General features: G+C 37.1%; 1 long non-coding RNA gene across 1 annotated transcript; it reads left to right on the top strand.

The window, feature by feature from the left end:
* The first annotated feature begins 14,259 nt into the window (after positions 1-14,259).
* Positions 14,260-16,057, top strand: LOC124325957. Its single transcript, XR_006915465.1, has 4 exons — positions 14,260-14,610; positions 14,673-14,743; positions 14,814-15,337; positions 15,410-16,057. It is a non-coding gene; the product is annotated as an uncharacterized LOC124325957 (long non-coding RNA).
* The last annotated feature ends 203 nt before the right edge of the window (positions 16,058-16,260 follow it).

Below are 16,260 nucleotides of genomic sequence, written 5' to 3'. Positions count from 1 at the left end.
GCCATACTCACCCACATGCCCATCTGCGGGAGACGACCAACCGTTTCCTCGTACCTTTTCGCCACCAGCAGTGGTAAACTAAAACTTAAATTTAAAAAAAGTTTATTCCTCATAGATGAATTGTTCGTTTTTCCAGCAAAAAGGTGACTTTTTGATGCGTGAATCCACCCCCGATATTTTGAAACGCCATCAAGCTTGGTAAAAGCCTGACGGCATCTCAAGATTCTGCTGCTGCTGCTTTGTCTACTGCTGCCCAACCTCGCAGTTTACGTCAACGAAGAGTGTGACGGACTCTGCGAGCGTCCAGAAGAAGTTTACTCGTCACAAGCCTTGGAGATGTCTTCCGTTTGGATCGCTGATGCAACAAGAAATTGCCAACCCATTCCGTTACTGAGATTACTTTTCTTGTCTGACGATAGGAGTGTTTCCGACAACGGCAGCCCCGTTACCACAAAACTTTTGGCTCCAATATTGTTGGCGCCATCATCGTCACCATCAACCTTTCGAAGAACGAAACAGTCACTACCCAAAGCACCTACAGTAGTTCCAATGTATACAATAGGGTCCTTGCATGAATAAGGGATTCCTTTATTAAATATCGTTAGAATCAGTTTTTCACGCTGTTTCCCATGGTTTATTTTTTTTATTTTTAAAATAATAATTTCCCCCCGTAATCTCACTTCAAAGTTGAGATTAGCTGCCCCCATTTGAAAACGAACTTCGGGCCATTTTTGGTGGGCGGTCCTTAAAATGTGATTCTTGAAATATACAAAAATCTCCAGCGCAACGAACAACCTCATCTTTCTTCAGCGGATCTTGACAATCACAGATGAGTTGGTTGCGATTGCTATTGATATTTACCGAAATATCGTTTGTCGCAGGTTCCGTAGAAGGGGTCTTCTTTACTGAGCTGTATCGCATGGACACTAATTCAGGTAAAAGAAAACTAAGAAAAAACAGATTCGATGTAGCAACCATTATTGAGATTAATTCTTCATCACGTTCTACGTGAACAAGATTGATTTCACTTACTCCGTTGTAAACGCCCAATATCCCTTTGTGACTCTCAGTAACGTACAACTGTAACTGCAATTGAAAGTAGTAATCGTGTTTTTTTACTAGAAAGATTTCTTCAGTTTATGGATTGATTTGAAGGAAGAAAGATTTATCAGTTTTAACACGATCCTCGATGTCTTTTCCTTATAAAGTAGATGGGCATTTAATCTCCAGTACACAACGACCACAGCAGTCACATTCTGTTAAGCGATATGGCGATGCTCCGACATAAGACGTAGAAAGGGTAATGACAAAGCCGACCTGTTTGAACGAAAATTTAGTGTGAAGGTTGTTGTCTTGGATGTGTTTCTCAATTAGTTTAGCTGCAAACTCTGGATTGAACAGCTCTATAATATGATTTGGAACATTGTGCGTTTCTGCTAATGACTTGAATCTGTCAGAGTATTCGGTAATGTTGGATAGACAAACAGGTAAAAAAGGTAGCTCTGCAAGCTCTGAAATGCATTGAATGTACTCTTCTTCAGTAACCGGAGGAATATCAATTTCCGAATTGACGTGTTTCCTTTTTCATGACACATAAATCTCCAACTTTCTCAACAGTGACCTGTAACAACATCGTTAATGTACATGGTATTAGTAAATCATATTTGTCAAAATAAAATGTAGAAATAACTCACAGGTCCTTTGCCTGGTTTCAAACCGCTTGCGAGTGGAACAAACCAGTGATTTGTGTTACTGTAGCACCAACATTAAAAGCTTGCGAAGATCAAGTTGCACTGCTACTTTATCTTCATCAGCATTCCCAGAAGTTCTAGTTTTATGACTGGGGAGTTCATGCTCAGCAACAGCAAGTTGCAGCAATGCACTAACATGAATACAGACTCTCCCAAGCCTATTATAATACAAAAATAAATTATTACTAGCAGAGGTATAAACTTTTGGCAACAGTTGATTACCCAGCAGCACAGTTAACTTTTCCATCAGAATGTAATGCAGCCCACGATGTTGTTGGGATTATTCCTAGAGATTGTGAGTGAGTTATATGACTGCGAATGATCACAGTGCCACTGGGAAGTGGAAAGGAAAGAAGTTTCTCGGCAAAGGTGTTATCTACATATTGGGGAGAACCGCTTAGATTTTTGTACGCCTCAAACTTCTCACCATTACTGCCATTGCGTTCAATAACTAAATATAGAAGTAAATGTTTATTTTGTATAGGAGGAAGCACTTCTTTAAATTTTTTTCCACTTTTATACACTGATAGGGGAATTGTAAGAGGGTCAATACTTAATTCTTTTAATTTGTCGCAGTAGAACTTCTTCTCCTCTGGGATTAACCCTCAGCCAATTTAGAGAGCTTTAAACTACAGATACTTGTATCACTAGTCATAATACAGCATAATCGTGTAATCCAACATATGACAGAAAACTTACGAAAAATGTGGTAGTCGCCTGCTACCGTTGAAAAGCCTAGCTAGCAACCACATCGGGCGAGCCAAATAAAAAGCGGCTGTTTACGGCACCCCTTCACACTACAACGCGCCGCTAGGGGGTCGGCTTGACCCATACTTATGGATACTAATAACGTCCATCGATGCTTTAGCTGGCGAATAAAAAGAGGGTGCAGGCGCATTTGATGAAACTGGATTATTTTGGTTTTGCGTAGAAACAAAATAATGTGCTGCTGGCCGAAAAATTGGTACTTTAGGCTGAGTCGGCGGCAAATTTGGGTTACGATATAGGGGAGATTTGTACTAGTTGTCGCTTTTTTTGTTTTCGAGCCCCCACTTCTTTATTTCTTAATATTTTTTATCCCTGCTAGGCTTAAAAAAAGGAAAAAATTAGCTATCGAAAGTATATTTTTAGTTTCTGACAATTTTCTTTGTTTGAAACCAAAAGCGATTTGAAAATGAAGGAAGGTGGGTCGAGTCGGGGGCCAACAGGGTCATGTACGCGGGGTAGGATGGCCCATGTTATTCTTACGGGCTAAAAGAACACCTGGCGATGGCGTCATCAACTAAATTTTCCGAAAAATGTTTCCTCCCATCTCTAACCCAGCAACGCAAGTTACCCCGAGAAAAGGTTTCTTTGTTATTATTGCGTTTTCAAGCAATAATTTTGTTAACAAAAATAAATAAAAATTTGTTTCCGGAGAAGAGATCCTTTCAGAAAGAAAGGACCGGACCCCCCTAGGGAAGTCCACAAAAGAAAAAAGAAAACGAAATGGACGACACGATTGAAGGGCCAAAAAATTATTTTAGTTGTTGTTTCCATACTACATGGACTATTTTGGCAATTTTTTTTAAAGATGCGCATTATTAAAAACTATAACTGGTAATTTTTTTAATGCAATCCCTCGGTCGCAAGAGGACGAAAAAAGCTGGGTGCCAAGTTACCCACTACCTCAATTGCCCCGTTCTCCCCTACGTTGGATGGTGTGACAACCACTGGAGAAGGGGTTGCATTATTTTTGTTGGTATTAGAAGATGTAATTATGAACCCTGTAATACGTAGCCAGAAAGAAGGGTGTGGTACCTACCACATCATTTCGTCATGAACCCAAACAAATCCCACAAAATCAGATTCGTGTTTGACTGTTCTGCCAAGTTTAAAAAAAAGTCTGCTTGAACGATTTTCTTTTGTGTGGCCCGGCTTTACTGTCAAATCTCGTCAGCGTTCTGTTGAGGAGCCGGCAATTCAAATATGCCATATCGGCGGATATCGAAGGGATGTACCACAGGATCAGCATGAACCCAAAGGACCAGTCAGTGTTTAGAGTTGTCTCGTTCAAGCCAGGAAGCGGCGAGCAGATAACGCTGAAGAAGACAACCCAAGTGTTTGGAGCTATTACTTTTCCAACGTCAGCCTTTTGGGTGGTCTAGCATGCAGAAATATTAAACCCTGTTATAAATCTCGATTTTTAGAACCTAGCAATTGAGTATCTGCTTGGAATAGTATGGGACTGTAACACTGATTGCTAACGCATCAGAATTAAGAAAATTGAACCAGTCGTCACAAAATAGCAAATGCTAGCGACCCAGTCCCGGGCATTTGAACCGATTGGGACCTTCCTTTCCATCAAAACACGTTCCAAAGTGCTGTTCCAAGCAACATGGAGGGTGAAGCGTGAGAAGAAAACCATTGTACACTATGTATTGACTACTCGTTTTGAACCAATAGGCTGGGACGATAGTGGAGTCAAGATAATTTTTGACCGGGAACAAATTGCAACACGAAATTTTTTTCAAGAGCTTTGTTATTACTATAATTTTATATTTGTTGTAAAAACCTTTCTCAGAAATAATAATTTTTACTATAAAAAATTGAAAACAAAATGTAAAAATTATAAAATGTATTAGAATTGTGATAAGAAATAAAAATTATTTTTTTTACAGCTAATAAATGTTCCCTGTCTTTTTCTTGATCAGAGTTCCAATTTTTAATGTCATAGCTTTAACGATGTTTTAGTAATTAAATATACTGTGAGGGACTATGCCACAAATGTTATGAAATCACCAAAAGGTGTTTACACGGGACCTTATGGCGGATAGTCCCTCCGTAAACTCATTATATCTAGTCATGTAGTTGTTCAAAAATTTTGATCTTTTGTATAAAATTAGTTAAGATATCAATTTTCCTAAATTTAAATGTCGTTTTTAAAAATATTTAACAGCTCTTTAGTTATGTATTGAGAAAGTTCGCAGAAAAAAATTATTTGCCACTGTGGTTCATAAAAAAGCCGCCGCATACAGGTTGCGTTTCGTTTCACGTTTCGTAAAGAAAACAAACAACCAAACGCCATCTGTATGCGGCGGCATTTTTATGAACCAGAGCGGGAAAAAATTGTTCTCTGCGAACTTTAACAATTAAAGTACAAAAATAACAAAAAGTAAATAACAAAAATTAAACAAAAAAAGTACGGACGTTTTTCTATTCTGCGTAAACAAAATGGGTACACATTCTTTCACCATATAATTTTTCTCTGACTACATTTACTACATTGTAAACTACTCTTAAAGACCGCCATAATGCATTTCGGCACTGGCCTCTGAAAAAAGACACGTTTCTGGAAACGCCAAGTGACAGTTCATGGCTCCCGATACTCGGTTTCGAGATGGATCCCGGTACCTTAGATACCCTGTCCATATTTTTAATCATGCATAAATATGACGAGATAATAGTAATCCATTGAAAATCAGTTTCTTTATAAGAAAATACTAGCATTATAAGAAAATACTAGCATGTGAATCTAACAGTAATGCAACGCAGTTGGTAGGATTTGAACCTTCGCCCGAGAAGAATATATTTCAAGTCTACCGCCTTAACCGCTCGGCCACAACCGCACTTAAAAATTTTGACAATCTTGTGATAATAACTATTTTGGTTTACCTAAATTTTTGTTTTACCTTGCTGAAGAACAGGTAAAATGAGAAATGCAAAATCCTAGCATTTTCCTTCTTCGTAATAGAGTTTGTAGTTAAGATTATTTCAAGAACATGGTTTTCAAGAGTGAGACGATGTCCAGAGACAGTAATCGCTGTACAGTTATATAACATGGGACGTTTTCTTCTAAGGAAAAGCGTTGCAATATAACGTCACGAGTAACCTGAGCCCCGTTGAAATCCGGGGAACTTTGGTCTAGCATAAATTTGAACTCTTTTGCTATTCGCTTTTCTGTAGCTTAATCATCTGCCGGTAATAGATTTTATCGTGGGAAATCTGCCCAGTGACTACCTTACTTGAAGATTTCGTCATCACGGCACTGCTGACATCTGGTGGTGATGCAAATCTGGTTGTTGCGTCACCAAAGATTGCGTCATCACGGCGATGCTATAGACATCTGGTGGTGATTTGTCCATGAATAAGCTGGGGGAGGAGCCTGTGTTGACACATTATCCGTGACAGACACAGGCTCCTCCCACAAAAGCTTGTTCTTTTATTATATATAGACGAGCAACCTGAGCCCCGGTCAAATCCGGGGAACTTTTGTCTAGCGTAAAGTAGGACTGTTTTGCTATTCGCTTTTCTGTAGCTTAATCATCTGCCCGTAATAGATTTTATCGTGGGAAATCTTCCCAGTACTTGAAGATTTCGTCATCAAGGTGATGCTATAGACATCTGGTGGTGATGCTGGTTGTTGCGTCATCAAAGATTGCATCATCACGGCGACGACATCTGGTGTTGGGGATGTTTGGGCATGTTCCATTTTGGGGGAGGAGCCTGTGTTGACACATTATCCGTGACAGACACAGGCTCCTCCCCCAAAAGCTTGTTCTTTTATTATATATGGATTATTTGATAGAAGTTTCAATATCACTTAGCCTTTGTGGTCTAATGAATAAGGCATCGGCCTCCTAGGCAGGGGATGGCGAGTTCGAGTCTCGCAATAGGTATTGTTAAAATAAACTGTAAGTAACGAAAATCGTCGTTAAAATTGCAATTAGGTTTTTTTCGTTTTACTGATTTCAAGCAAAAATTTTCATTTGTCCCAGTGTTGGGAAATTGCTGAAATAGCATGCTAAAACTTGGTAACCTTTTTCAGAGACAGAGGCAGCGCAACTTATTCTGCTCTTTAACAGGTAAACTCTGACTCTTTCATCCTCTGCCGTCTTCACTGGTTCCCGGAGTAACAATGCGCTGACTTCAAGACGCTGGTCATGATGGTAAGGTGCATTCTTTCAGAAACTATCTAAACCCGGCCTACGATCAAAGAACTCGACTTCGATGAAGCTGACTATTCTTACCAGTCGGACGGACCACTGTGGAGAGCATGCCTTATCCAGGGTTACCCCGGTGCTTGGTTGGTCTTGTCTTGAATTGTCTTGTCCAAGGCAATGGCAGATTAAAGACCTAAAGACCTTTCGTTCTTGTCTCACTCTGTACTCCCCTACTGATTTTAAACTTGCTGTTCTCTCTAAAACAGAACAGAAATCACTTGTAGCGTCACTTGATCAAATATTTTGGTCTTTATATTCGATTTAAATATAAATGAATAAACGAAATTTGGTAATTTTCTTTCGGCTTTCAAGCCGGCATGGTCAAAAACCGAAGAAATCAATCGTTATCTCGGCTTCTGGGCCGAGTATTTAAAAAATGTGAAATGTCATGGTTTGAAGAGGTTGGCTATCCCATCATTTTTAACTAATCAGAATATTTTTAGGTGCAGCAGTTTACAAGAAAACGGCTGCATAAAAACCAAAAAAAAAATATTTAAAATTTCGGCAACGCCACCCCGCAGCCTAGCCTTTCGGCAAGCACCCAAAAGCTAGGCGAATGCGGTTTTCACCAATCGACTAAGCGATTTTTTTTACAAAATAAGCCTTCTATTTCTTTTTTTTTTAAACCCCAGCAATGATTTTCGCAAAATTCCCTCAAACGGTCGGTTTTAGTGGTAGACGGCTTGTTAAAACCAGGTGGTAATTTTGTCTATAGCTAGCACTTTGCCTAAATTTGTTTGCAATGTAATTTTAAAAAGAAACTGCCAAGTCGATTGAAAATTAATAGAACAAAACGAAAGCCAGTAGCAGACGACGTGTCTTGCTCAATTACGCTGCCAACGACTGCATGGTGAAGAGCTCTCCCCACTTTTTACTTCTTCTAAATGTTCTCGCATAGGAAGATTTGAGGAGCTCACATATATGTTGCGTGCTCATATCAAGTCTTGCTACTCTTTTGGCCACTTCTTCTTCAATCTGTAATATAGTTAACAAACTAGTTAACACCTGACGACGGAAAAATTCGTTATCAGGCACTTGTTTGTTGACAAGTGTCATCATTGTACACAGAATTAGTGTCTTGTAATTGTCCTCTTCTTTCTGAACCAGAAAAACTGAAAGATGAAAATACATACCTTACAATTGATCTCTGAATGCTACATTTTCTGGTGTTGTGGCCAAGGCAACGAAAATTCCGAATTATTCGGATCCAGCACTTTAATTTTCCCTCGTTCTCTTCCTCGGAACGCGACCTAGCATCGGTGGGAACATCGAAGGCTGAGAAATTTAAAAATTTGTATAATTTAGATAAAACAAACAACAGATTATTGAAAGAATTACTATAATTGGTAACATATCCCCGGCAGATGTTGGTAAAGAAGATTTTTAGCTTCCCGAATTGCTCTGGGCACTTAAGGCCTTCGAACTGCCTTTGAAAATATTCAATCTTCATTAACGATGAGTCGGACAGCTCGAAGGCGTCGCGAATTCCATGGGGGGATATGGCAACAATAAAATGGTCATAGGAGGACCAATCCATTGTCAGTAGTTCGCTGATTGTTTCCAGATTCACTGGTTTTGTCGAGTTTACCAGGATCTTTACGAAAGCTCCCAGTGCTTTGAAAATTCTTTCGAAGTTTTCTGTGTTGAACTCGGACCAAGAGCGGCGTCTATCAGTAACAATATTCTTTTAAAAGCTCAAAACCAGGGCATATCCAGTCTTGACATGCAGCACATCTAAAATAGTTGGATAAGGTACATCGAAACATATGAGAAAAAGAACACAAACAGCAGCAAGAAATGAAACAAAAATGAAATAAGTATCATCGTGGACGTTGATGCCTCGTCATCGCTGAAGAAACGAACATCGTTGAAGCCAGGAATTTCTGTAAAATAAATTTTTTAAATAAAGGAGTGGGATGAAAATAAGAAACAGTGTGCAAACCAGTAAAAATCCCTTCTACCTTGATCAGAAGTTGAGGTATTCGTGAAGGATTGAGGTATTCGTGAAGGATGGCTCATTGGGGGGGGGGGGGGGGGGGGCAGAATAACGTGTTGAGCTTCTCGAAGTGCTAGATGGAAATGAAACAATGTCGTGTTACATGTCTTTCCTTTAAATTCATACAAATTTACTTTGCTTTGAAAATTTACCTTTATTTGCAATCCGCAATTGACGAATTTGTTGATCCTTTTCACGAAGTAGCGTCTCCATCTTGTCCCATTCCTCTTTGGTGCGGACTGGCGTTTCTGACAGTTGTGACAAACGTTTCTGACAGAATTGTGACAGACGTTTCTGACAGAGTTGTGGCACAGATGTGTTGCTTTAGATTTCCCCCTTTGGAAATTACCACTTTTTGGAATCGGTTTTTGCCAGTATCCACTATCCACTCGTTTGGGCAATGTAGCTTTACTTAATCGTATCCAAATAAGGAAAAGCGGCTTTTGTTAATGGATAACAGAAAAGAAAATGTGCGTAGATGAAAATGAATAAACCGATGATTGAAAATGTTCCGATTCGTCTATCGGGCCTCTAAATGGCCAATTTCTGATTGAACATTACAGGCTTATTTGTTTTTTTCCTTTTGCTTTCTCGATACATATACGTCTTATCTTGTCCGTCTTGAAAGGTTGAATGCAATCATAAAAAATCAAGCCAATTTGTCAGAAATATCAATTTGCAAGACAACTTAAGGTTAACTTGGAAATAAGATACTCTGAGGGATTTTTCTCGCACTTACTCTGGGACTCACCCCTCTCCAAGCTCGCTCTCCTCTTAGCACATCCGTCTTTTGACTAATTCTAATGGTTGAATGGAATAATAATCTATAATAAACCGGAATAGGCAAAATTATAAAATGAACTTTGGAGGTAACACATATTTTATTATTAACTTGAATTTCAAATACATTTTTATGTTGTTGTTGACTCCTCTTTATTGATTTTGGCGTCTTCTTCATTACTTTAACTTACATCAACAGTGCTGCTGATGTCAATTACATTCTAGGATGGGCTACGCAAATCAATCGTGTTCTTGCTTGGGTTTGAATTAGAGGTGTTCGTCCAACCCTCCGTGTCGGTACTTTCTTTTTATTCTTCCATTCTTTCTCTTGCTTTTTTCTCTTTATCGCTTTCTGTTGCCTTTTTTCTGGATTCTTCGCCTCTTCCTCTGCTTTTCTTTTACGTCTATTTTCTTCTTCCTCCTTCTCTTCTACGAGGCGGCTCACATCCGCGTCATGAACTTGAGACATGAGCAAGTCTAACTCCTCTTCTTCTTCTTCTTCTTCAATTATTGTTTCGTTCCCATCAATATTAGCAATTTTCTTTTGGATTAGATTGGATTTGTGTACTCGAGTATTTTCTTCAGTTGTACTAATGCAGGTAGACGAATTCAATTGGCCACGGTCGACCCTAAACTGGTTGACAAAGTGGCAAAAATAGTTGGCGATTACCTGCGTTAGAAATCCTATTTTGACCAGTCCTATTTCTACGTGAACCTAAATCGTAGTACTATTTCTACCAGTCCTATTTCGTATAGTGCTAATTCACCGCCAATCAACATAATTTTTTTTTACACTTCATGTTGATTTGTGTCTCGGTAGTTCGCATTTCTGACATCCATTACCCTTATTTCAAGTGTATTTCCTTGCGAAAATGATTCACTTTATTGCTCCTCGAACTACCGGATGACTGGAAGGTCTGAAATGATTTTTAAAAAATTTTAAGAGAGAAATCTGGAATTATAGGCTATGTTAGGTGAAATTATATTTAACAAATAATTACCTTTGGGCATGTATCACAAGTAAATTGATGAAAAGATGTTGCATCGTCGTCATCCAGAGTGATCAACTCAATTTCCTCTTCCTGTAATAAAAAAAAAATTTAAAATAAGAAAATAAATTACTGCAAATGTTGATTGACGGCAAGCGCGCATACACAGAGCTGATCGGAAGCTATTTTTTCTAGGGGTCTTCTATATAATAATTATTTTATTTTTTCGTGATTCAGCAAACTGGTAAGTTGTTTTGCATAAATTAAATACAATTTTTTTCAAACCTTGCAAGTTGTGTTGGGTTTGGGTCGCGTGAAGTGGTCACATCCATCATCCGCATTCGTATTCAACTTCGACGCTTTTCTTGGCTGACGGTGATGTTCCACCTTGTGGCTCCAAATACTCGCAGAGGTTTGAAAACTCTGTAATGGTTGACACAAAAAACAACAGATTTTAAGAGAGAAATCAGTAACATTGATTAAAAATTATTACCTTAGAGCAATTTTCACAAGTGTATGTGATTGCTTGATTGGCGGAAGTTTCGTTATTGTTTGTTTCATCGTTCAAGGTAATAACTTCAATAATACTCCCCTGAATTCCAGCCTTATTAAGAAAATTGATAATATAATATTGATTGATATAACATAAGAAAATTAACTACAATCATAGCCTACTCTAGTAAAGGCCATGGAGCACAGATCCCTTCTGTGTAATCATGGAAGTCGAGCAACCCATACTCAGTTCCAGCGGCAATCATACCTAGGTGAATAACATTGTGGATTAAGGAGAATGGGGTAGATACCTGCAATCTGCAATCGTCAATGCTTTTGGCATTGCCACAGTCCCTTAGAGCTTTTCTTTGAAGATCCAATTTTGTAATTTGCTGTTTGTGACTATCTGTTTGAATTGTGTTATGCTTTTTTGGATATCAGTCAATTGTCGTTGTAGTCTGCAAAACAGTAACTGTAACTGTAACTCCAAAACTTGCACTTTGGATCCATTTTTGATTGCTAACTTTTAGGTAAACAAACACACAGGCCACTAAAGGCCACTAAAGAAGAAAAATTATGCATCATTCAACAATATCTGTCTACCAATATCGATACCTAACTTGCAATCCATCTCTATTATTGAATTACTTTATTTTATGGAAAATTTTGACACTTCTATTTCAATTATTACACGTAGTTACCTTAATTTAAAGTATTTAGCAACGTAATTTGGCTTTGGAAAAGAAGAATATCAATTATTAATGTTCGTCGTCATGGAAGCTCGCAAGTGTTGCGAGCTTTTATCACGAAAATAAATATTCTTCTTTTAGTTGGTCTCAGTAGATAGATGAACAGATGTGGCATCACGAATGCTATTTCCGTCTCCATCAATTCTTAGAATCATCAATTGCCCTTACTTCTTCAACAGTTTCTACTGCCCAAACAGCTCTCTTTGCTGCTATTACTGACTCTGTTTGTCGGGTCTGAGCATTGTCATCAAGAAGTAATACATGGCTATTCATTGAGACATCTTCGCCAAAATTTGATGCTTTTTTACTTCCAGGTTTATTGAAAAAGTTGTTATGTTATTATAAGAAAAAAAATTACAATGTAATTTATAAAATCTACCTCTTGTGGTATCACCTGAACTCTTAGTTCATCTGTACATCTGATAGTAGAGCTTGTTTCTGATGATTCAACTGTTTCATTTTCTTTTCATGGCTCTGTTCTGATTTGCTGTACGTTGGCAACTAAATGAAAAGGTTGAAAGCTTCTAAATTTTTTTAATTTTTTTTAACGTAAAATGACTTAGGGGAGACCGAGGCTATATGGGACTAAAAAAACTAACTTTAAGAATGTTTACTCGTAAAGAACATAAATTATCATTAAACTTGTTACATTCGTGTTAAACCTTATCATGTCCTCTTAGGCTGTTTCATTCTTGACTTTTTTTTTAAATTTGGGGGGGACGCTCGGATTATATGTTCTTATGATATAATGACACTATCCACCAAGTTTGAGCTAAAAAAATAAAATAAAAATTGGCATTTTTTCGCATTTTTTTTCAAATAACTTTTTTTTCACTAGTAATATTTTCACGACGCTTGCACATAAGTTTCTAATCTTGTTATAAACCTGCACACCAAATTTCATCAAGATCAGAACAAATTATATATGCGCGCCGAGCCAAAACTCTATATTTCCTTGTTACATTTGAATTGGTAGGCAAAATACGTTAACAGACAGATAAGCCAGACTTTTTAGTAAGTCTCATTATATCATAAGAACATATAATCCGAGCGTCCCCCCAAAATTAAAAAAAAAAGTCAAAAATGAAACAGCCTTTATATGTCCTCTATATAAAGATATTTTTAAAATATGTTTTTGTACATCACACAATTCTCTAGAAAATTATGTAATTAAAGACCTTTTTTGTTGAACACTAAAACATCATAGGGGTTAGTTGGGAAAGCTCAATAAAATTTTTTTTTATCCTAAAATAATAAGATTCATTTAAAGTTATTATAGCCATTCGGTTAAGAATTACATTGCGCGTCAGGTAATGTGTAACATTTATCTAAAATGAAATGTTACAATTCTAAAAAGAGTTTTAAACTTTTTTTTCCTCAAAATTTTCATTTTTTGTTATGGGGGTTAGCATTAACTCCAATAAGGGAGGAGTTATTTAGTAATCGATAGTTATATCTAATTATTTTCTTCGTTGATTGTAAATGAAAGTAGATTTCATACAGTCAGTAAATTCAAATTATCATGATAGAGTTTCCCATATTTCTTCTTAGTTTTCAAGGTATTTCTTTACATTGCCAGAACTCAACGTTAATTTTTTCTTTTATTAACTAACAGTTATTTATTGGAATGTTTATATTTTCGGTGGTTCGTAACTATAAGAGAAATAACAGTGATGGGCCACTAACTGAATGTCAAGCAAAAGATATTGTGATGAAAAAGAAAACAAGTGGGATTAGTTTTTTTACAGTTAGCTATAAGAGGCATGTCAAAATCAACTATCCATCGTCTGTGTCATAAGATTTCTCAAATTGACCCGAATCATACTTCACTTACAAAAAGTTGTCCCATCATCGTCAAGTATTTTCTCCACAACAGGAATCTGAACTTGCAGCTTATCTTATAGTCGCTCAAAAGTTGAATCGTGCTCTTACACCTGCAGACACGATAAAACTTGAAACTTGCCTTCGTATATGCTAAGGCTAATCAAATTGTTATACCTTCTTGTTGGCAGCTGAGATAAGAAGCAGGACCAGATTGGTTTTCTTCATTTATTAAAAGGAATCCCATTCTTTTAATTAGGAAATCTGAAAGAACCAGTCAAGCTAGAGCTGCAGCTGTTAACCATGTATTAATTGATAAATTTTATGATGATTTATTCAATTTATGTGTAAAGTACAAGTTTCCACGTGAGAAAATATTTAACTGTGACGAAACCAATAATCCAACTGTGGTTTATCCACAAAACATTGTTGCTCAAAAAGGGGCCAAGGTGAAAATAATTCTTTTAAGATTCATTACTGATAATTAATAAAAGCTTATGTTACTTTCAGGTGTCAAGCTCAACTAGTGAAGAACAAGGCATAAATGTCACGATGCTAGCATTTTTTTTACGCTGCTGGTGATGCATTTCCAGGAGTTTTCATATACCCAAGAAAGAAAGTAAACCTTAACAAAATGGTTGACTTGATCTTTTTTTTTAATTTCTCTGCAACATTTCAAGAACTAAGCCAACTGTTCACAGGATGATCCAGTTCTATTAATATTGGATAATCACATAAGCAATATATATCATATCCTGTTTTAGATTATTGCAGACGTAATGGGATAATTATCTTCACTTTGCCGCCACACACATAACACGTATTGCAACCACTCGACAAGGGAAAAAGGAACACCGTGATTGGATGAAACTGCATCCTGGACAGAGAATTGGAGTTTATGATATCCCAAAATTAACAAGAGGACCGTATACCCGGAGATTCAATCAACAAAACATAAATCATTTTCTGCTTGCGGTATATATCCTTTCAATAGACAGGCAATTCCGGAAAATATGTTCGTCCCTTCATGTGTTAGAGATCTACCTGCAGGTTACTAAAATAAAATTACTTTGTTCCTCAAATGTCAATAATTAACGACCTTTAACTTTTAGCAATGCCAACCGTAGCCGAAACAGCACCATTAACAGAGAGTCAGTTTACGATCATAATCTTCATCATTTGAGTAAAACTTGTTCGTTAATAAGATTTTATACTAAACCTTAACTTGAAATCCTACATTTTTTTCCTTCTAGGTAATTTACCCATTGAAATTAACGCATCTCATGTGTCAGTGTACCAGGCACCATTGAATATTGCGTCGAAATATGTTTTGGGCGTTAATTATTCTACTTGCAAAGTTACATTGACTTCATCTCAAACACCTCCTACTACTCTTTCGCCATCAAATGAAGGCCTTGTTCAATCTGTGAGTCAAGATGACGTAAGATGTCAAACAGAACAAAATCCTTCGACTTCAAATAATGTTCAGTGTCCATGTTTTACCAAAGAGCAAAGTTAATGACAGCAATTAGCTACTCCGTCGACTTCCGATGGAGTACCTGGTACACATTTAACACCAGAGAAAGTTGTACCTCATCCAAGGGTAGCTCAAACTGGACCGGGACTTTCAAAAAATAGGAATAGAGGGGCTTCTCGTGTCTTGACTAATTCTCCAGAGATTGCAAAACTTAAAGACACCTATGATTTAGAAGTATTGAAAGAAACAAACCGGCTATTGAAGGAATCAATTATTCGTCCAAAGAAAATGCAGAAAAAAGTAAGACATTATGTATGTAATTTTTCATTTTTATGCTTAACTTAATCGTTTTTGTATTTACTTTATGAGCAGGATTCAGGTGGAAAGGCGGAAGCGAAATTAAGACTTTCTGAAACTAAATCACAATTAGCTGCCAAGAAAACTAGGAATACAGCAAAGAAAACAAATGTGACGTATTGGAAAACTAATGAGGAAGATATTTCTCCCGTGGACGATAACTACATCCCTCATAATCGCGTTGCCACTAATTATACAAACCAAACCACAATGAAACTTCGTTCAGTCAACCGTCAGCTTTTTTTTAATTTTGATTATTAATACAATTTTTTAGTCCAGTCAAATCCAGTCAATCAATGGGAACATTCCAAAAAACGGTAATGTCCCACCTATAACCCCTGTCCCAAATAGCCCCGGTCTCCCCTACCTTCAGTGATGTCATCGTTTATGCTTTGTTTTATATCAGTCAGTTTTTGTCTTAATCTTATCTCAAAAACTTCACATTTCAAGGGTATTTCGTAACAAGCCGGTGAAAATTTCTCAGTGATTACATGAACAACAATTTTAAACAAGATGATTTGAGTATTTTTATTTTAAAGGTTCTGTATTACTCTTAGCTAGTGGTACTCATTCACTTACTGTCCGCAGTGTAAGATAAGAAGTGATATAACATCATCCTATATCTCAATTGAAAACATTCAAACAACTTCAGACAACAAATGGATGTAAAGTTTTCAACTTTAATGCAAGAGGTAATTAGTAATAGAATCATTTCTTCATTTTCGACTGTGTTTGGAAGCAACGTACTGTGAACTTCTGCCATAATGGATTTGGTATTGAATTTTGTGACCTAGTGGCTGTGTTGGAATCGTAAGAAACTACATAATCAAGTGTCAACACTCAGTTTATTTCATTTTATGACAACA

This window comes from Daphnia pulicaria, chromosome 2 (genome assembly GCF_021234035.1).
Source record: "Daphnia pulicaria isolate SC F1-1A chromosome 2, SC_F0-13Bv2, whole genome shotgun sequence".
NCBI classification, from domain to species: Eukaryota; Metazoa; Arthropoda; class Branchiopoda; order Diplostraca; family Daphniidae; genus Daphnia; species Daphnia pulicaria.
This window is presented reverse-complemented; position numbering and strand designations above follow the sequence as displayed.